Below are 23490 nucleotides of genomic sequence, written 5' to 3' on the forward strand. Positions count from 1 at the left end.
CATTTTGTGTGTGTTACTCTGACCATAGACACTGTCTGACCTGCTGAGCTCCTCCAGCATTTTGTGTGTGTTACTCTGACCATAGACTGTCTGACCTGCTGAGTTCCTCCAGCATTTTGTGTGTGTTACTCTGTCCATAGACACTGTCTGACCTGCTGAGCTCCTCCAGCATTTTGTGTGTGTTACTCTGTCCATAGACACTGTCTGAACTGCTGAGTTCCTCCAACATTTTGTGTGTGTTACTCTGTGCATAGACACTGTCTGACCTGCTGAGTTCCTCCAGCATTTTGTGTGTGTTACTCTGACCATAGACACTGTCTGACCTGCTGAGTTCCTCCAGCATTTTGTGTGTGTTACTCTGTCCATAGACTGACTGACCTGCTGAGTTCCTCCAGCACTTTGTGTGTGTTACTCTGACCATAGACACTGTCTGACCTGCTGAGCTCCTCCAGCATTTTGTGTGTATTACTCTGTCCATAGACTGACTGACCTGCTGAGATCCTCCAACATTCTGTGAGTGTTACTCTGACCATTGACACTGTCTGACGTGTGAGTTCCTCCAGTATTTTGTGTGTGTTACTCTGTCCATAGACACTGTCTGGCCTGCTGAGTTCCTGAAGCATTTTGTGTGTGTTACTCTAATCATAGACACTGTCTGACCTGCTGAGTTCCTCCAGCATTTTGTGTGTGTTACTCTGTGCATAGACACTGTCTGACCTGCTGAGTTCCTCCAGCATTTTGTGTGTGTTACTCTGTGCATAGACACTGTCTGTCCTGCTGAGTTCCTCCAGCAATTTGTGTGTGTTACTCTGACCATAAACACTGTCTGACCTGCTGAGTTCCTCCAGCATTTTGTGTGTTTTGCTCCGTCCATAGACACTGTCTGACCTGCTGAGTTCCTCCTGCATTCTGTGTGTGTCACTCTGACCATAGACACTGTCTGACCTGCTGAGTTCCTCCAGCATTTTGTGTGTGTTACTCTGTCCATAGACACTGTCTGACCTGCTGAGTTCCTCCAGCATTTTGTGTGTGTTACTCTGACCATAGACACTGTCTGACCTGCTGAGTTCCTCCAGCATTTTGTGTGTGTTACTCTGACCATAGACACTGTCTGACCTGCTGATCTCCTCCAGCATTTTTTGTGTGTTACTCTGACCATAGACACTGTCTGACCTGTCAGTTCCTCCAGCATTTTGTGTGTGTTACTCTGTCCATAGACACTGTCTGACCTGCTGAGCTCCTCCTGCATTCTGTGTGTGTTACTCTGACCACACACACTGTCTGAACTGCTGAGTTCCTCCAGCATTTTGTGTGTGTTACTCTGTGCATAGACACTGTCTGACCTGCTGAGTTCCTCCAGCATTTTCTGTGTGTTACTCTGACCATAGACTGTCTGACCTGCTGAGTTCCTCCAGCATTTTGTGTGTGTTACTCTGTCCATAGACACTGTCTGACCTGCTGAGTTCCTCCAGCATTTTATGTGTGTTACTCTGTCCATAGACACTGTCTGACCTGCTGAGCTCCTCCAGCATTTTGTGTGTGTTACTCTGACCATAGACACTGTCTGACCTGCTGAGTTCCTCCAGCATTTTGTGTGTGTTACTCTGACCATAGGCACTGTCTGTCCTGTTGAGTTCCTCCAGCATTTTGTGTGTGTTACTCTGACCATAGACACTGTCTGACCTCCTGAGTTCCTCCAGCATTTTGTGTGTGTTACTCTGACCCTAGACACTGTCTGACCTGCTGAGTTCCTCCAGCATTTTGTGTGTGTTTCTCCGTCCATAGACATTGTCTGACCTGCTGAGCTCCTCCTGCATTCTGTGTGTGTTACTCTGACCACACACACTGTCTGAACTGCTGAGTTCCTCCAGCATTTTGTGTGTGTTACTCTGTGCATAGACACTGTCTGACCTGCTGAGTTCCTCCAGCATTTTCTGTGTGTTACTCTGACCATAGACTGTCTGACCTGCTGAGTTCCTCCAGCATTTTGTGTGTGTTACTCTGTCCATAGACACTGTCTGACCTGCTGAGTTCCTCCAGCATTTTATGTGTGTTACTCTGTCCATAGACACTGTCTGACCTGCTGAGCTCCTCCAGCATTTTGTGTGTGTTACTCTGACCATAGACACTGTCTGACCTGCTGAGTTCCTCCAGCATTTTGTGTGTGTTACTCTGACCATAGGCACTGTCTGTCCTGTTGAGTTCCTCCAGCATTTTGTGTGTGTTACTCTGACCATAGACACTGTCTGACCTCCTGAGTTCCTCCAGCATTTTGTGTGTGTTACTCTGACCATAGACACTGTCTGGCCTGCTGAGTTCCTCCAGCATTTTGTGTGTGTTACTCTGACCATAGACACTGTCTGGCCTGCTGAGTTCCTCCAGCATTTTGTCTGTGTTACTCTGTCCATAGACACTGTCTGACCTGCTGAGTTCCTCCAGCATTTTCTGTGTGTCACTCTGTCCATAGACGCTGTCTGACCTGCTGAGTTCCTCCAGCATTTTATGTGTGTTACTCAGACCATAGACGCTGTCTGACCTGCTGAGTTCCTCCAGCATTTTGTGTGTGTTACTCTGACCATAGACTATCTGACCTGCTGAGTTCCTCCAGCATTTTGTGTGTGTTACTCTGACCATAGACACTGTCTGACCTGCTCAGTTCCTCCAGCATTTTGTGTGTGTTACTCTGTGCATAAACACTGTCTGAACTGCTGAGTTCCTCCAGCATTTTGTGTGTTACTCTGACCATAGACACTGTCTGACCTGCTGAGTTCCTCCGGCATTTTGTCTGTGCTACTCTGCCCATAGACACTGTCTGACCTGCTGAGTTACTCCAGCATTTTGTGTGTGTTACTCTGACCATAGACACTGTCTGACCTGCTGAGTTCCTCCAGCATTTTCTGTGTGATACTCTGACCGTAGACACTGTCTGACCTGCTGAGTTACTCCAGCATTTTGTGTGTGTTACTCTGACCATAGACACTGTCTGACCTGCTGAGTTCCTCCAGCATTTTATGTGTGTTACTCAGACCATAGACGCTGTCTGACCTGCTGGGTTCCTCCAGCATTTTGTGTGTGTTACTCTGACCATAGACTATCTGACCTGCTGAGTTCCTCCAGCATTTTGTGTGTGTTACTCTGACCATAGACACTGTCTGACCTGCTGAGTTCCTCCAGCATTTTGTGTGTGTTACTCTGTCCATAGACACTGTCTGACCTGCTGAGTTCCTCCAGCATTCTGTCTGTGTTACTCTGAACATAGACACTGTCTGACCTGTGAGTTCCTCCAGTATTTTGTGTGTGTCACTCTGTCCATAGACGCTGTCTGACCTGCTGAGTTCCTCCAGCATTTTATGTGTGTTACTCAGACCATAGACACTGTCTGACCTGCTGAGTTCCACCAGCATTTTGTGTGTGTTACTCTGACCATACACTGTCTGACCTGCTGAGTTCCTCCAGCATTTTCTGTGTGTTACTCTGTCCATAGACACTGTCTGACCTGCCGAGCTCCTCCAGTATTTTGTGTGTGTTACTCTGACCGTAGACACTGTCTGACCTGCCGTGTTCCTCCAGCATTTTGTGTGTGTTACTCTGAGCGTAGACACTCCCTGACCTGCTGAGTTCCTCCAGCATTTTGTGTGTGTTACTCTGTCCATAGACACTGCCTGACCTGCTGAGTTCCTCCAGCATTTTGTGTGTGTTATTCTGACCATAGACTCTGTCTGACCTGCTGAGCTCCTCCAGTATTTTGTGTGTGTTACTCTGACCATAGACACTGTCTGACCTGCTGAGTTCCTCCAGCATTTTCTGTGTGTTACTCTGACCATAGACACTGTCTGGCCTGCTGAGTTCCTCCAGCATTTTGTGTGTTACTCTGACCATAGACACTGTCTGACCTGCAGATTTCCTCCAGTATTTTGTGTGTGTTACTCTGACCATAGACACTGTCTGATCTGCTGAGTTCCTCCAGCATTTTGTGTGTGTTATTCTGACCATAGACACTGTCTGACCTGCTGAGCTCCTCCAGTATTTTGTGTGTGTTGCTCTGACCATAGACACTGTCTGAACTGCTGATGTCCTCTAGCATTTTGTGTGTGTTACTCTGTCCATAGACACTGTCTGACCTGCTGAGTTCCTCCAGCATTCTGTGTGTGTTACTCTGACCATAGACACTGTCTGACCTGTGAGTTCCTCCAGCATTTTGTGTGTGTTACTCTGACCATAGACACTGTCTGACCTGCTGAGCTCCTCCAGCATTTTGTGTCTGTTACTCTGACCATAGACTGTCTGACCTGCTGAGTTCCTCCAGCATTTTCTGTGTGTTACTCTGTCCATAGACACTGTCTGACCTGCTGAGCTCCTCCAGCATTTTGTGTGTGTTACTCTGTCCATAGACACTGTCTGAACTGCTGAGTTCCTCCAACATTTTGTGTGTGTTACTCTGTCCATAGACACTGTCTGACCTGCTGAGTTCCTCCAGCATTTTGTGTGTGTTACTCTGACCATAGACACTGTCTGACCTGCTGAGTTCCTCCAGCATTTTGTGTGTGTTACTCTGTCCATAGACTGACTGACCTGCTGAGTTCCTCCAGCATTTTGTGTGTGTTACTCTGACCATAGACACTGTCTGACCTGCTGAGCTCCTCCAGCATTTTGTGTGTGTTACTCTGTCCATAGACTGACTGACCTGCTGAGATCCTCCAACATTCTGTGAGTGTTACTCTGACCATTGACACTGTCTGACGTGTGAGTTCCTCCAGTATTTTGTGTGTGTTACTCTGTCCATAGACACTGTCTGGCCTGCTGAGTTCCTGAAGCATTTTGTGTGTGTTACTCTAACCATAGACACTGTCTGACCTGCTGAGTTCCTCCAGCATTTTGTGTGTGTTACTCTGTCCATAGACACTGTCTGACCTGCTGCGTTCCTCCAGTATTTTATGTGTGTTACTCTGACCATAGACACTGTATGACCTGCTGAGTTCCTCCAGCATTCTGTGTGTGTTACTCTGACCATCGACACTGTCTGGCCTGCTGAGTTCCTCCAGCATTTTGTCTCTGTTACTCTGTCCATCGACACTGTCTGACCTGCTGAGTTCCTCCAGCATTTTGTGTGTGTCACTCTGTCCATAGACGCTGTCTGACCTGCTGAGTTCCTCCAGCATTTTATGTGTGTTACTCAGACCATAGACACTGTCTGACCTGCTGAGTTCCTCCAGCATTTTGTGTGTGTTACTCTGACCATACACTGTCTGACCTGCTGAGTTCCTCCAGCATTCTGTGTGTTACTCTGTCCATAGACACTGTCTGACCTGGTGAGTTCCTCCAGCATTCTGTCTGTGTTACTCTGTCCATAGACACTGTCTGACCTGCTGAGTTCTTCCAGCATTCTGTGTGTGTTACTCTGAGCGTAGACACTGCCTGACCTGCTGAGTTCCTCCAGCATTTTGTGTGTGTTACTCTGTCCATAGACACTGTCTGGCCTGCTGAGTTCCTCCAGCATTTTCTGTGTGTTACTCTGACCATAGACACTGTCTGACCTGCTGAGTTCCTCCTGCATTTTGTGTGTTACTCTGACCATAGACACTGTCTGACCTGCTGAGTTCCTCCAGCATTTTGTGTGTGTTACTCTGAGCGTAGACACTGCCTGACCTGCTGAGTTCCTCCATCATTTTCTGTGTGTTACTCTGTCCATAGACACTGTCTGACCTGCCGAGCTCCTCCAGTATTTTGTGTGTGTTACTCTGACCGTAGACACTGTCTGACCTGCTGAGTTCCTCCAGTATTTTGTGTGTGTTACTCTGACCGTAGACACTGTCTGACCTGCCGAGTTCCTCCAGCATTTTGTGTGTGTTACTCTGAGCGTAGACACTGCCTGACCTGCTGAGTTCCTCCAGCATTTTGTGTGTGTTACTCTGTCCATAGACACTGTCTGGCCTGCTGAGTTCCTCCAGCATTTTGTGTGTGTTACTCTGACCATAGACACTGTCTGACCTGCTGAGCTCCTCCAGCATTTTGTGTGTTACTCTGACCATAGACACTGTCTGACCTGCTGAGTTCCTCCAGCATTTTCTGTGTGTTACTCTGTCCATAGACACTGTCTGACCTGCCCAGCTCCTCCAGTATTTTGTATGTGTTACTCTGACCGTAGAGACTGTCTGACCTGCCGAGTTCCTCCAGCATTTTGTGTGTGTTACTCTGAGCGTAGACACTGCCTGACCTGCTGAGTTCCTCCAGCATTTTGTGTGTGTTACTCTGTCCATAGACACTGCCTGACCTGCTGAGTTCCTCCAGCATTTTGTGTGTGTTATTCTGACCATAGACACTGTCTGACCTGCTGAGCTCCTCCAGTATTTTGTATGTGTTACTCTGACCATATACACTGTCTGACCTGCTGAGTTCCTCCAGCATTTTCTGTGTGTTACTCTGACCATAGACACTGTCTGGCCTGCTGAGATCCTCCAGCATTCTGTGTGTGTTACTCTGACCATAGACACTGTCTGACCTGTGTGTTCCTCCAGCATTTTGTGTGTGTTACTCTGACCATAGACACTGTCTGACCTGCTGAGCTCCTCCAGCATTTTGTGTGTGTTACTCTGACCATAGACTGTCTGACCTGCTGAGTTCCTCCAGCATTTTGTGTGTGTTACTCTGTCCATAGACACTGTCTGACCTGCTGAGCTCCTCCAGCATTTTGTGTGTGTTACTCTGTCCATAGACACTGTCTGAACTGCTGAGTTCCTCCAACATTTTGTGTGTGTTACTCTGTGCATAGACACTGTCTGGCCTGCTGAGTTCCTCCAGCATTTTGTGTGTGTTACTCTGACCATAGACACTGTCTGACCTGCTGAGTTCCTCCAGCATTTTGTGTGTGTTACTCTGTCCATAGACTGACTGACCTGCTGAGTTCCTCCAGCATTTTGTGTGTGTTACTCTGACCATAGACACTGTCTGACCTGCTGAGCTCCTCCAGCATTTTGTGTGTATTACTCTGTCCATAGACTGACTGACCTGCTGAGATCCTCCAACATTCTGTGAGTGTTACTCTGACCATTGACACTGTCTGACGTGTGAGTTCCTCCAGTATTTTGTGTGTGTTACTCTGTCCATAGACACTGTCTGGCCTGCTGAGTTCCTGAAGCATTTTGTGTGTGTTACTCTAATCATAGACACTGTCTGACCTGCTGAGTTCCTCCAGCATTTTGTGTGTGTTACTCTGTGCATAGACACTGTCTGACCTGCTGAGTTCCTCCAGCATTTTGTGTGTGTTACTCTGTGCATAGACACTGTCTGTCCTGCTGAGTTCCTCCAGCAATTTGTGTGTGTTACTCTGACCATAAACACTGTCTGACCTGCTGAGTTCCTCCAGCATTTTGTGTGTTTTGCTCCGTCCATAGACACTGTCTGACCTGCTGAGTTCCTCCAGCATTTTCTGTGTGTTACTCTGACCATAGGCACTGTCTGTCCTGCTGAGTTCCTCCAGCATTTTGTGTGTGTTACTCTGTCCATAGACACTGTCTGACCTCCTGAGTTCCTCCAGCATTTTGTGTGTGTTACTCTGACCATAGACACTGTCTGGCCTGCTGAGTTCCTCCAGCATTTTGTGTGTGTTACTCTGACCATAGACACTGTCTGGCCTGCTGAGTTCCTCCAGCATTTTGTCTGTGTTACTCTGTCCATAGACACTGTCTGACCTGCTGAGTTCCTCCAGCATTTTCTGTGTGTCACTCTGTCCATAGACGCTGTCTGACCTGCTGAGTTTCTCCAGCATTTTATGTGTGTTACTCAGACCATAGACGCTGTCTGACCTGCTGAGTTCCTCCAGCATTTTGTGTGTGTTACTCTGACCATAGACTATCTGACCTGCTGAGTTCCTCCAGCATTTTGTGTGTGTTACTCTGACCATAGACACTGTCTGACCTGCTCAGTTCCTCCAGCATTTTGTGTGTGTTACTCTGTGCATAAACACTGTCTGACCTGCTGAGTTCCTCCAGCATTTTGTGTGTGTTACTCTGACGATGGACTGTCTGACCTGCTGAGTTCCTCCAGCATTTTGTGTGTGTTACTCTGACCATAGACTGTCTGACCTGCTGAGTTCCTCCAGCATTTTGTGTGTGTTACTCTATCCATAGACACTGTCTGACCTGCTGAGTTCCTCCAGCATTTTATGTGTGTTACTCTGACCATAGACACTGTCTGACCTGCTGAGTTCCTCCAGCATTTTGTGTGTTTTACTCTGAACGTAGACACTGCCTGACCTGCTGAGTTCCTCCAGCATTTTGTGTGTGTTACTCTGTCCATAGACACTGTCTGACCTGCTGAGTTCATCCAGCATTTTCTGTGTGTCACTCTGTCCATAGACGCTGTCTGACCTGCTGAGTTCCTCCAGCATTTTATGTGTGTTACTCAGACCATAGACGCTGTCTGACCTGCTGAGTTCCTCCAGCATTTTGTGTGTGTTACTCTGACCATAGACTATCTCACCTGCTGAGTTTCTCCAGCATTTTGTGTGTGTTACTCTGACCATAGACACTGTCTGACCTGCTGAGTTCCTCCAGCATTTTGTGTGTGTTACTCTGTCCATAGACACTGTCTGACCTGCTGAGTTCCTCCAGCATTCTGTCTGTGTTACTCTGAACATAGACACTGTCTGACCTGTGAGTTCCTCCAGCATTTTGTGTGTGTTACTCTGACCATAGACACTGTCTGAACTGCTGAGTTCCTCCAGCATTTTGTGTGTTACTCTGACCATAGACACTGTCTGACCTGCTGAGTTCCTCCGGCATTTTGTCTGTGCTACTCTGCCCATAGACACTGTCTGACCTGCTGAGTTACTCCAGCATTTTGTGTGTGTTACTTTGACCATAGACACTGTCTGACCTGCTGAGTTACTCCAGCATTTTGTGTGTGTTACTTTGACCATAGACACTGTCTGACCTGCTGAGTTCCTCCGGCATTTTGTCTGTGCTACTCTGCCCATAGACACTGTCTGACCTGCTGAGTTACTCCAGCATTTTGTGTGTGTTACTTTGACCGTAGACACTGTCTGACCTCCTGAGTTCCTCCAGCATTTTGTGTGTGTTACTCTGACCATAGACACTGTCTGACCTGCTGATCTCCTCCAGCATTTTTTGTGTGTTACTCTGACCATAGACACTGTCTGACCTGTCAGTTCCTCCAGCATTTTGTGTGTGTTACTCTGTCCATAGACACTGTCTGACCTGCTGAGCTCCTCCTGCATTCTGTGTGTGTTACTCTGACCACACACACTGTCTGAACTGCTGAGTTCCTCCAGCATTTTGTGTGTGTTACTCTGTGCATAGACACTGTCTGACCTGCTGAGTTCCTCCAGCATTTTCTGTGTGTTACTCTGACCATAGACTGTCTGACCTGCTGAGTTCCTCCAGCATTTTGTGTGTGTTACTCTGTCCATAGACACTGTCTGACCTGCTGAGTTCCTCCAGCATTTTATGTGTGTTACTCTGTCCATAGACACTGTCTGACCTGCTGAGCTCCTCCAGCATTTTGTGTGTGTTACTCTGACCATAGACACTGTCTGACCTGCTGAGTTCCTCCAGCATTTTGTGTGTGTTACTCTGACCATAGGCACTGTCTGTCCTGTTGAGTTCCTCCAGCATTTTGTGTGTGTTACTCTGACCATAGACACTGTCTGACCTCCTGAGTTCCTCCAGCATTTTGTGTGTGTTACTCTGACCCTAGACACTGTCTGACCTGCTGAGTTCATCCAGCATTTTCTGTGTGTCACTCTGTCCATAGACGCTGTCTGACCTGCTGAGTTCCTCCAGCATTTTATGTGTGTTACTCAGACCATAGACGCTGTCTGACCTGCTGAGTTCCTCCAGCATTTTGTGTGTGTTACTCTGACCATAGACTATCTCACCTGCTGAGTTTCTCCAGCATTTTGTGTGTGTTACTCTGACCATAGACACTGTCTGACCTGCTGAGTTCCTCCAGCATTTTGTGTGTGTTACTCTGTCCATAGACACTGTCTGACCTGCTGAGTTCCTCCAGCATTCTGTCTGTGTTACTCTGAACATAGACACTGTCTGACCTGTGAGTTCCTCCAGCATTTTGTGTGTGTTACTCTGACCATAGACACTGTCTGAACTGCTGAGTTCCTCCAGCATTTTGTGTGTTACTCTGACCATAGACACTGTCTGACCTGCTGAGTTCCTCCGGCATTTTGTCTGTGCTACTCTGCCCATAGACACTGTCTGACCTGCTGAGTTACTCCAGCATTTTGTGTGTGTTACTTTGACCATAGACACTGTCTGACCTGCTGAGTTACTCCAGCATTTTGTGTGTGTTACTTTGACCATAGACACTGTCTGACCTGCTGAGTTCCTCCGGCATTTTGTCTGTGCTACTCTGCCCATAGACACTGTCTGACCTGCTGAGTTACTCCAGCATTTTGTGTGTGTTACTTTGACCGTAGACACTGTCTGACCTCCTGAGTTCCTCCAGCATTTTGTGTGTGTTACTCTGACCATAGACACTGTCTGACCTGCTGATCTCCTCCAGCATTTTTTGTGTGTTACTCTGACCATAGACACTGTCTGACCTGTCAGTTCCTCCAGCATTTTGTGTGTGTTACTCTGTCCATAGACACTGTCTGACCTGCTGAGCTCCTCCTGCATTCTGTGTGTGTTACTCTGACCACACACACTGTCTGAACTGCTGAGTTCCTCCAGCATTTTGTGTGTGTTACTCTGTGCATAGACACTGTCTGACCTGCTGAGTTCCTCCAGCATTTTCTGTGTGTTACTCTGACCATAGACTGTCTGACCTGCTGAGTTCCTCCAGCATTTTGTGTGTGTTACTCTGTCCATAGACACTGTCTGACCTGCTGAGTTCCTCCAGCATTTTATGTGTGTTACTCTGTCCATAGACACTGTCTGACCTGCTGAGCTCCTCCAGCATTTTGTGTGTGTTACTCTGACCATAGACACTGTCTGACCTGCTGAGTTCCTCCAGCATTTTGTGTGTGTTACTCTGACCATAGGCACTGTCTGTCCTGTTGAGTTCCTCCAGCATTTTGTGTGTGTTACTCTGACCATAGACACTGTCTGACCTCCTGAGTTCCTCCAGCATTTTGTGTGTGTTACTCTGACCCTAGACACTGTCTGACCTGCTGAGTTCCTCCAGCATTTTGTGTGTGTTTCTCCGTCCATAGACATTGTCTGACCTGCTGAGTTCCTCCTGCATTCTCTGTGTGTCACTCTGACCATAGACACTGTCTGACCTGCTGAGTTCCTCCAGCATTTTGTGTGTGTTACTCTGTCCATAGACACTGTCTGACCTCCTGAGTTCCTCCAGCATTTTGTGTGTGTTACTCTGACTATAGACACTGTCTGACCTGCTGAGTTCCTCCAGCATTTTGTGTGTGTTACTCTGACCATAGACACTGTCTGACCTGCTGAACTCCTCCAGCATTTTGTGTGTGTTACTCTGACCATAGTCACTGTGTGACCTGTGAGTTCCTCCAGCATTTTGTGTGTGTTACTCTGTCCATAGACACAGTCTGACCTGCTGAGTTCCTCCAGCATTCTGTGTGTGTTACTCTGACCACAGACACTGTCTGATCTGCTGAGTTCCTCCAGCATTTTGTGTGTGTTACTCTGTCCATAGACACTGTCTGACCTGCTGAGTTCCTCCAGCATTTTCTGTGTGTCACTCTGTCCATAGACGCTGTCTGACCTGCTGAGTTCCTCCAGCATTTTATGTGTGTTACTCAGACCATAGACGCTGTCTGACCTGCTGAGTTCCTCCAGCATTTTGTGTGTGTTACTCTGACCATAGACTATCTCACCTGCTGAGTTCCTCCAGCATTCTGTGTGTGTTACTCTCACCATAGACACTGTCTGACCTGCTGAGTTCCTCCGGCATTTTGTGTGTGTTACTCTGTCCATAGACACTGTCTGACCTGCTGAGCTCCTCCAGCATTTTGTGTGTGTTACTCTGTCCATAGACACTGTCTGACCTGTGAGTTCCTACAGCATTTTGTGTGTGTTACTCTGTGCATAGACACTGTCTGGCCTGCTGAGTTCCTCAAGCATTTTGTGTGTGTTACTCTAACCATAGACACTGTCTGACCTGCTGAGTTCCTCCAGCATTTTGTGTGTGTTACTCTGTGCATAGACACTGTCTGACCTGCTGAGTTCCTCCAGCAATTTGTGTGTGTTACTCTGACCCTAGACACAGTCTGACCTGCTGAGTTCCTCCAGCATTTTGTGTGTGTTTCTCCGTCCATAGACATTGTCTGACCTGCTGAGTTCCTCCTGCATTCTCTGTGTGTCACTCTGACCATAGACACTGTCTGACCTGCTGAGTTCCTCCAGCATTTTGTGTGTGTTACTCTGTCCATAGACACTGTCTGACCTGCTGCGTTCCTCCAGCATTCTGTGTGTGTTACTCTCACCATAGACACTGTCTGACCTGCTGAGTTCCTCCAGCATTTTGTGTGTGTTACTCTGACCATAGACTGACTGACCTGCTGAGTTCCTCCACCATTTTGTGTGTGTTACTCTGTCCATAGACACTGTCTGACCTGCTGTGTTCTTCCAGCATTCTGTCTGTGTTACTCTGAACATAGACACTGTCTGACCTGTGAGTTCCTCCAGCATTTTGTGTGTGTTTCTCTGACCATAGACACTGTCTGACCTGCTGAGCTTCTCCAGCATTTTGTGTGTGTAACTCTGACCATAGACACTATCTGACCTGCTGAGTTCCTCCAGCATTTTGTCTGTGTTACTCTGTCCATAGACACTGTCTGACCTGCTGAGTTCCTCCAGCATTCTGTGTGTGTTACTCTCACCATAGACACTGTCTGACCTGCTGAGTTCCTCCAGCATTTTGTGTGTGTTACTCTGACCATAGACTGACTGACCTGCTGAGTTCCTCCACCATTTTGTGTGTGTTACTCTGTGCATAGACACTGTCTGACCTGCTGAGTTCCTCCAGCAATTTGTGTGTGTTACTCTGACCCTAGACACTGTCTGACCTGCTGAGTTCCTCCAGCATTTTGTGTGTGTTTCTCCGTCCATAGACATTGTCTGACCTGCTGAGTTCCTCCTGCATTCTCTGTGTGTCACTCTGACCATAGACACTGTCTGACCTGCTGAGTTCCTCCAGCATTTTGTGTGTGTTACTCTGTCCATAGACACTGTCTGACCTCCTGAGTTCCTCCAGCATTTTGTGTGTGTTACTCTGACTATAGACACTGTCTGACCTGCTGAGTTCCTCCAGCATTTTGTGTGTGTTACTCTGACCATAGACACTGTCTGACCTGCTGAACTCCTCCAGCATTTTGTGTGTGTTACTCTGACCATAGTCACTGTGTGACCTGTGAGTTCCTCCAGCATTTTGTGTGTGTTACTCTGTCCATAGACACAGTCTGACCTGCTGAGTTCCTCCAGCATTCTGTGTGTGTTACTCTGACCACAGACACTGTCTGATCTGCTGAGTTCCTCCAGCATTTTGTGTGTGTTACTCTGTCCATAGACACTGTCTGACCTGCTGAGTTCCTCCAGCATTTTCTGTGTGTCACTCTGTCCATAGACGCTGTCTGACCTGCTGAGTTCCTCCAGCATTTTATGTGTGTTACTCAGACCATAGACGCTGTCTGACCTGCTGAGTTCCTCCAGCATTTTGTGTGTGTTACTCTGACCATAGACTATCTCACCTGCTGAGTTCCTCCAGCATTTTGTGTGTGTTACTCTGACCATAGACACTGTCTGACCTGCTGAGTTCCTCCAGCATTTTGTGTGTGTTACTCTGTCCATAGACACTGTCTGACCTGCTGAGTTCCTCCAGCATTCTGTCTGTGTTACTCTGAACATAGACACTGTCTGACCTGTGAGTTCCTCCAGCATTTTGTGTGTGTTACTCTGTCCATAGACACTGTCTGACCTGCTGAGTTCCTCCAGCATTTTGTGTGTGTTACTCTGACTATAGACACTGTCTGACCTGCTGAGTTCCTCCAGCATTTTGTGTGTGTTACTCTGTCCATAGACACTGTCTGACCTGCTGCGTTCCTCCAGCATTCTGTGTGTGTTACTCTCACCATAGACACTGTCTGACCTGCTGAGTTCCTCCAGCATTTTGTGTGTGTTACTCTGACCATAGACTGACTGACCTGCTGAGTTCCTCCACCATTTTGTGTGTGTTACTCTGTCCATAGACACTGTCTGACCTGCTGTGTTCTTCCAGCATTCTGTCTGTGTTACTCTGAACATAGACACTGTCTGACCTGTGAGTTCCTCCAGCATTTTGTGTGTGTTTCTCTGACCATAGACACTGTCTGACCTGCTGAGCTTCTCCAGCATTTTGTGTGTGTAACTCTGACCATAGACACTATCTGACCTGCTGAGTTCCTCCAGCATTTTGTCTGTGTTACTCTGTCCATAGACACTGTCTGACCTGCTGAGTTCCTCCAGCATTCTGTGTGTGTTACTCTCACCATAGACACTGTCTGACCTGCTGAGTTCCTCCAGCATTTTGTGTGTGTTACTCTGACCATAGACTGACTGACCTGCTGAGTTCCTCCACCATTTTGTGTGTGTTACTCTATCCATAGACACTGTCTGACCTGCTGAGCTCCTCCAGCATTTTGTGTGTGTTACTCTGTCCATAGACACTGTCTGACCTTTGAGTTCCTACAGCATTTTGTGTGTGTTACTCTGTGCATAGACACTGTCTGGCCTGCTGAGTTCCTCAAGCATTTTGTGTGTGTTACTCTAACCATAGACACTGTCTGACCTGCTGAGTTCCTCCAGCATTTTGTGTGTGTTACTCTGTGCATAGACACTGTCTGACCTGCTGAGTTCCTCCAGCAATTTGTGTGTGTTACTCTGACCCTAGACACTGTCTGACCTGCTGAGTTCCTCCAGCATTTTGTGTGTGTTTCTCCGTCCATAGACATTGTCTGACCTGCTGAGTTCCTCCTGCATTCTCTGTGTGTCACTCTGACCATAGACACTGTCTGACCTGCTGAGTTCCTCCAGCATTTTGTGTGTGTTACTCTGTCCATAGACACTGTCTGACCTCCTGAGTTCCTCCAGCATTTTGTGTGTGTTACTCTGACTATAGACACTGTCTGACCTGCTGAGTTCCTCCAGCATTTTGTGTGTGTTACTCTGACCATAGACACTGTCTGACCTGCTGAACTCCTCCAGCATTTTGTGTGTGTTACTCTGACCATAGTCACTGTGTGACCTGTGAGTTCCTCCAGCATTTTGTGTGTGTTACTCTGACCATAGACTATCTCACCTGCTGAGTTCCTCCAGCATTTTGTGTGTGTTACTCTGACCATAGACACTGTCTGACCTGCTGAGTTCCTCCAGCATTTTGTGTGTGTTACTCTGTCCATAGACACTGTCTGACCTGCTGAGTTCCTCCAGCATTCTGTCTGTGTTACTCTGAACATAGACACTGTCTGACCTGTGAGTTCCTCCAGCATTTTGTGTGTGTTACTCTGACCATAGACACTGTCTGAACTGCTGAGTTCCTCCAGCATTTTGTGTGTTACTCTGACCATAGACACTGTCTGACCTGCTGAGTTCCTCCGGCATTTTGTCTGTGCTACTCTGCCCATAGACACTGTCTGACCTGCTGAGTTACTCCAGCATTTTGTGTGTGTTACTCTGACCATAGACACTGTCTGACCTGCTGAGTTCCTCCAGCATTTTCTGTGTGATACTCTGACCGTAGACACTGTCTGACCTGCTGAGTTACTCCAGCATTTTGTGTGTGTTACTCTGACCATAGACACTGTCTGACCTGCTGAGTTCCTCCAGCATTTTATGTGTGTTACTCAGACCATAGACGCTGTCTGACCTGCTGGGTTCCTCCAGCATTTTGTGTGTGTTACTCTGACCATAGACTATCTGACCTGCTGAGTTCCTCCAGCATTTTGTGTGTGTTACTCTGACCATAGACACTGTCTGACCTGCTGAGTTCCTCCAGCATTTTGTGTGTGTTACTCTGTCCATAGACACTGTCTGACCTGCTGAGTTCCTCCAGCATTCTGTCTGTGTTACTCTGAACATAGACACTGTCTGACCTGTGAGTTCCTCCAGCATTTTGTGTGTGTTACTCTGACCATAGACACTGTCTGAACTGCTGAGTTCCTCCAGCATTTTGTGTGTTACTCTGACCATAGACACTGTCTGACCTGCTGAGTTCCTCCGGCATTTTGTCTGTGCTACTCTGCCCATAGACACTGTCTGACCTGCTGAGTTACTCCAGCATTTTGTGTGTGTTACTCTGACCATAGACACTGTCTGACCTGCTGAGTTCCTCCAGCATTTTCTGTGTGATACTCTGACCGTAGACACTGTCTGACCTGCTGAGTTCCTCCAGCATCTTGTGTGTGTTACTCTGTCCATAGACACTGTCTGACCTGCTGCGTTCCTCCAGCATTCTGTGTGTGTTACTCTCACCATAGACACTGTCTGACCTGCTGAGTTCCTCCAGCATTTTGTGTGTGTTACTCTGACCATAGACTGACTGACCTGCTGAGTTCCTCCACCATTTTGTGTGTGTTACTCTGTCCATAGACACTGTCTGACCTGCTGTGTTCTTCCAGCATTCTGTCTGTGTTACTCTGAACATAGACACTGTCTGACCTGTGAGTTCCTCCAGCATTTTGTGTGTGTTTCTCTGACCATAGACACTGTCTGACCTGCTGAGCTTCTCCAGCATTTTGTGTGTGTAACTCGGACCATAGACACTATCTGACCTGCTGAGTTCCTCCAGCATTTTGTCTGTGTTACTCTGTCCATAGACACTGTCTGACCTGCTGAGTTCCTCCAGCATTCTGTGTGTGTTACTCTCACCATAGACACTGTCTGACCTGCTGAGTTCCTCCGGCATTTTGTGTGTGTTACTCTGTCCATAGACACTGTCTGACCTGCTGAGCTCCTCCAGCATTTTGTGTGTGTTACTCTGTCCATAGACACTGTCTGACCTGTGAGTTCCTACAGCATTTTGTGTGTGTTACTCTGTGCATAGACACTGTCTGGCCTGCTGAGTTCCTCAAGCATTTTGTGTGTGTTACTCTAACCATAGACACTGTCTAACCTGCTGAGTTCCTCCAGCATTTTGTGTGTGTTACTCTGTGCATAGACACTGTCTGACCTGCTGAGTTCCTCCAGCAATTTGTGTGTGTTACTCTGACCCTAGACACTGTCTGACCTGCTGAGTTCCTCCAGCATTTTGTGTGTGTTTCTCCGTCCATAGACATTGTCTGACCTGCTGAGTTCCTCCTGCATTCTCTGTGTGTCACTCTGACCATAGACACTGTCTGACCTGCTGAGTTCCTCCAGCATTTTGTGTGTGTTACTCTGTCCATAGACACTGTCTGACCTGCTGAGTTCCTCCAGCATTTTGTGTGTGTTACTCTGACTATAGACACTGTCTGACCTGCTGAGTTCCTCCAGCATTTTGTGTGTGTTACTCTGTCCATAGACACTGTCTGACCTGCTGCGTTCCTCCAGCATTCTGTGTGTGTTACTCTCACCATAGACACTGTCTGACCTGCTGAGTTCCTCCAGCATTTTGTGTGTGTTACTCTGACCATAGACTGACTGACCTGCTGAGTTCCTCCACCATTTTGTGTGTGTTACTCTGTCCATAGACACTGTCTGACCTGCTGTGTTCTTCCAGCATTCTGTCTGTGTTACTCTGAACATAGACACTGTCTGACCTGTGAGTTCCTCCAGCATTTTGTGTGTGTTTCTCTGACCATAGACACTGTCTGACCTGCTGAGCTTCTCCAGCATTTTGTGTGTGTAACTCTGACCATAGACACTATCTGACCTGCTGAGTTCCTCCAGCATTTTGTCTGTGTTACTCTGTCCATAGACACTGTCTGACCTGCTGAGTTCCTCCAGCATTCTGTGTGTGTTACTCTCACCATAGACACTGTCTGACCTGCTGAGTTCCTCCAGCATTTTGTGTGTGTTACTCTGACCATAGACTGACTGACCTGCTGAGTTCCTCCACCATTTTGTGTGTGTTACTCTATCCATAGACACTGTCTGACCTGCTGAGCTCCTCCAGCATTTTGTGTGTGTTACTCTGTCCATAGACACTGTCTGACCTTTGAGTTCCTACAGCATTTTGTGTGTGTTACTCTGTGCATAGACACTGTCTAACCTGCTGAGTTCCTCAAGCATTTTGTGTGTGTTACTCTAACCATAGACACTGTCTGACCTGCTGAGTACCTCCAGCATTTTGTGTGTGTTACTCTGTGCATAGACACTGTCTGACCTGCTGAGTTCCTCCAGCAATTTGTGTGTGTTACTCTGACCCTAGACACTGTCTGACCTGCTGAGTTCCTCCAGCATTTTGTGTGTGTTTCTCCGTCCATAGACATTGTCTGACCTGCTGAGTTCCTCCTGCATTCTCTGTGTGTCACTCTGACCATAGACACTGTCTGACCTGCTGAGTTCCTCCAGCATTTTGTGTGTGTTACTCTGTCCATAGACACTGTCTGACCTCCTGAGTTCCTCCAGCATTTTGTGTGTGTTACTCTGACTATAGACACTGTCTGACCTGCTGAGTTCCTCCAGCATTTTGTGTGTGTTACTCTGACCATAGACACTGTCTGACCTGCTGAACTCCTCCAGCATTTTGTGTGTGTTACTCTGACCATAGTCACTGTGTGACCTGTGAGTTCCTCCAGCATTTTGTGTGTGTTACTCTGTCCATAGACACAGTCTGACCTGCTGTTCCTCCAGCATTCTGTGTGTGTTACTCTGACCACAGACACTGTCTGATCTGCTGAGTTCCTCCAGCATTTTGTGTGTGTTACTCTGTGCATAGACACTGTCTGACCTGCTGAGTTCCTCCAGCATTCTGTGTGTGTTACTCTGCCATTAGACACTGTCTGACCTGCTGAGTTCCTCCAGCATTTTTTCTGTGTTACTCTGACCATAGACACTGTCTGACCTGCTGAGTTCTTCCCGCATTTTGTGTGTGTTACTCTATCCATGGACACTGTCTGACCTGCTGATTTCTACCAGCATTTTGTGTGTGTTACTCTGTGCATAGACACTGTCTGACCTGCTGAGTTCCACCAGCATTTTGTGTGTGTTACTCTGACCATAGACTGTCTGACCTGCTGAGTTCCTACAGCATTTTGTGTGTGTTACTCTGTCCATAGACACTGTCTGACCTGCTGCGTTCCTCCAGCATTTTATGTGTGTTACTCAGACCATAGACACTGTCTGACCTGCTGAGTTCCTCCAGCATTTTGTGTGTGTTACTCTGACCATACACTGTCTGACCTGCTGAGTTCCTCCAGCATTTTATTTGTGTTACTCTGACCATCGACACTGTCTGGCCTGCTGAGTTCCTCCAGCATTTTGTGTGTGTCACTCTGTCCATAGACACTGTCTGACCTGCTGAGTTCCTCCAGCATTTTGTGTGTGTCACTCTGTCCATAGACGCTGTCTGACCTGCTGAGTTCCTCCAGCATTTTATGTGTGTTACTCAGACCATAGACACTGTCTGACCTGCTGAGTTCCTCCAGCATTTTGTCTCTGTTACTCTGTCCATAGACACTGTCTGACCTGCTGAGTTCCTCCAGCATTTTGTGTGTGTCACTCTGTCCATAGACGCTGTCTGACCTGCTGAGTTCCTCCAGCATTTTATGTGTGTTACTCAGACCATAGACACTGTCTGACCTGCTGAGTTCCTCCAGCATTTTGTGTGTGTTACTCTGACCATACACTGTCTGACCTGCTGAGTTCCTCCAGCATTCTGTGTGTTACTCTGTCCATAGACACTGTCTGACCTGGTGAGTTCCTCCAGCATTCTGTCTGTGTTACTCTGTCCATAGACACTGTCTGACCTGCTGAGTTCTTCCAGCATTCTGTCTGTGTTACTCTGAACATAGACACTGTCTGACCTGTGAGTTCCTCCAGCATTCTGTGTGTGTTACTCTGACCACAGACACTGTCTGACCTGCTGAGTTCCACCAGCATTTTGTGTGTGTTACTCTGACCATAGACTGTCTGACCTGCTGAGTTCCTACAGCATTTTGTGTGTGTTACTCTGTCCATAGACACTGTCTGACCTGCTGCGTTCCTCCAGCATTTTATATGTGTTACTCAGACCATAGACACTGTCTGACCTGCTGAGTTCCTACAGCATTTTGTGTGTGTTACTCTGTCCATAGACACTGTCTGACCTGCTGCGTTCCTCCAGCATTTTATGTGTGTTACTCAGACCATAGACACTGTCTGACCTGCTGAGTTCCTCCAGCATTTTGTGTGTGTTACTCTGACCATACACTGTCTGACCTGCTGAGTTCCTCCAGCATTTTATTTGTGTTACTCTGACCATCGACACTGTCTGGCCTGCTGAGTTCCTCCAGCATTTTGTGTGTGTCACTCTGTCCATAGACACTGTCTGACCTGCTGAGTTCCTCCAGCATTTTGTGTGTGTCACTCTGTCCATAGACGCTGTCTGACCTGCTGAGTTCCTCCAGCATTTTATGTGTGTTACTCAGACCATAGACACTGTCTGACCTGCTGAGTTCCTCCAGCATTTTGACTCTGTTACTCTGTCCATAGACACTGTCTGACCTGCTGAGTTCCTCCAGCATTTTGTGTGTGTCACTCTGTCCATAGACGCTGTCTGACCTGCTGAGTTCCTCCAGCATTTTATGTGTGTTACTCAGACCATAGACACTGTCTGACCTGCTGAGTTCGTCCAGCATTTTGTGTGTGTTACTCTGACCATACACTGTCTGACCTGCTGAGTTCCTCCAGCATTCTGTGTGTTACTCTGTCCATAGACACTGTCTGACCTGGTGAGTTCCTCCAGCATTCTGTCTGTGTTACTCTGTCCATAGACACTGTCTGACCTGCTGAGTTCTTCCAGCATTCTGTCTGTGTTACTCTGAACATAGACACTGTCTGACCTGTGAGTTCCTCCAGCATTCTGTGTGTGTTACTCTGACCACAGACACTGTCTGACCTGCTGAGTTCCACCAGCATTTTGTGTGTGTTACTCTGACCATAGACTGTCTGACCTGCTGAGTTCCTACAGCATTTTGTGTGTGTTACTCTGTCCATAGACACTGTCTGACCTGCTGCGTTCCTCCAGCATTTTATATGTGTTACTCAGACCATAGACACTGTCTGACCTGCTGAGTTCCTCCAGCATTTTGTGTGTGTTACTCTGACCATACACTGTCTGACCTGCTGAGTTCCTCCAGCATTTTATGTGTGTTACTCTGACCATCGACACTGTCTGGCCTGCTGAGTTCCTCCAGCATTTTGTGTGTGTCACTCTGTCCATAGACACTGTCTGACCTGCTGAGTTCCTCCAGCATTTTGTGTGTGTCACTCTGTCCATAGACGCTGTCTGACCTGCTGAGTTCCTCCAGCATTTTATGTGTGTTACTCAGACCATAGACACTGTCTGACCTGCTGAGTTCCTCCAGCATTTTGTCTCTGTTACTCTGTCCATAGACACTGTCTGACCTACTGAGTTCCTCCAGCATTTTGTGTGTGTCACTCTGTCCATAGACGCTGTCTGACCTGCTGAGTTCCTCCAGCATTTTATGTGTGTTACTCAGACCATAGACACTGTCTGACCTGCTGAGTTCCTCCAGCATTTTGTGTGTGTTACTCTGACCATACACTGTCTGACCTGCTGAGTTCCTCCAGCATTCTGTGTGTTACTCTGTCCATAGACACTGTCTGACCTGGTGAGTTCCTCCAGCATTCTGTCTGTGTTACTCTGTCCATAGACACTGTCTGACCTGCTGAGTTCTTCCAGCATTCTGTCTGTGTTACTCTGAACATAGACACTGTCTGACCTGTGAGTTCCTCCAGCATTTTGTGTGTGTTACTCTGACCATAGACACTGTCTGAACTGCTGAGTTCCTCCAGCATTTTGTGTGTTACTCTGACCATAGACACTGTCTGACCTGCTGAGTTCCTCCAGCATTTTGTCTGTGTTACTCTGCCCATAGACACTGCCTGACCTGCTGAGTTCCTCCAGCATTTTGTGTGTGTTACTCTGACCATAGACACTGTCTGACCTGCTGAGTTCCTCCAGCATTTTCTGTGTGATACTCTGACCATAGACACTGTCTGACCTGCTGAGTTCCTCCAGCATTTTGTCTGTGTTACTCTGTCCATAGACACTGTCTGACCTGCTGAGTTCCTCCAGCATTTTGTGTGTGTCACTCTGTGCATAGACACTGTCTGACCTGCTGAGCTCCTCCAGCATTCTGTGTGTGTTGCTCTGACCATAGACACTGTCTGACCTGTGAGTTCCTCCAGCATTTTGTGTGTGTTACTCTGACCATAGACTATCTGACCTGCTGAGTTCCTCCAGCATTTTGTGTGTGTTACTCTGACCATAGACACTGTCTGACCTGCTGAGTTCCTCCAGCATTTTGTGTGTGTTACTCTGTCCATAGACACTGTCTGACCTGCTGAGTTCCTCCAGCATTCTGTCTGTATTACTCTGAACATAGACACTGTCTGACCTGTGAGTTCCTCCAGCATTTTGTGTGTGTTACTCTGACCATAGACACTGTCTGAACTGCTGAGTTCCTCCAGCATTTTGTGTATTACTCTGACCATAGACACTGTCTGACCTGCTGAGTTCCTCCGGCATTTTGTCTGTGCTACTCTGCCCATAGACACTGTCTGACCTGCTGTGTTACTCCAGCATTTTGTGTGTGTTACTCTGACCATAGACACTGTCTGACCTGCTGAGTTCCTCCAGCATTTTCTGTGTGATACTCTGACCGTAGACACTGTCTGACCTGCTGAGTTACTCCAGCATTTTGTGTGTGTTACTCTGACCATAGACACTGTCTGACCTGCTGAGTTCCTCCAGCATTTTATGTGTGTTACTCAGACCATAGACGCTGTCTGACCTGCTGAGTTCCTCCAGCATTTTGTGTGTGTTACTCTGACCATAGACTATCTGACCTGCTGAGTTCCTCCAGCATTTTGTGTGTGTTACTCTGACCATAGACACTGTCTGACCTGCTGAGTTCCTCCAGCATTTTGTGTGTGTTACTCTGTCCATAGACACTGTCTGACCTGCTGAGTTCCTCCAGCATTCTGTCTGTGTTACTCTGAACATAGACACTGTCTGACCTGTGAGTTCCTCCAGCATTTTGTGTGTGTTACTCTGACCATAGACACTGTCTGAACTGCTGAGTTCCTCCAGCATTTTGTGTGTTACTCTGACCATAGACACTGTCTGACCTGCTGAGTTCCTCCGGCATTTTGTCTGTGCTACTCTGCCCATAGACACTGTCTGACCTGCTGAGTTACTCCAGCATTTTGTGTGTGTTACTCTGACCATAGACACTGTCTGACCTGCTGAGTTCCTCCAGCATTTTGTGTGTGTTACTCTGACCATAGACTGACTGACCTGCTGAGTTCCTCCACCATTTTGTGTGTGTTACTCTGTCCATAGACACTGTCTGACCTGCTG

Source organism: Hypanus sabinus, chromosome 23, assembly GCF_030144855.1.
Source record: "Hypanus sabinus isolate sHypSab1 chromosome 23, sHypSab1.hap1, whole genome shotgun sequence".
NCBI lineage: Eukaryota > Metazoa > Chordata > Chondrichthyes > Myliobatiformes > Dasyatidae > Hypanus > Hypanus sabinus.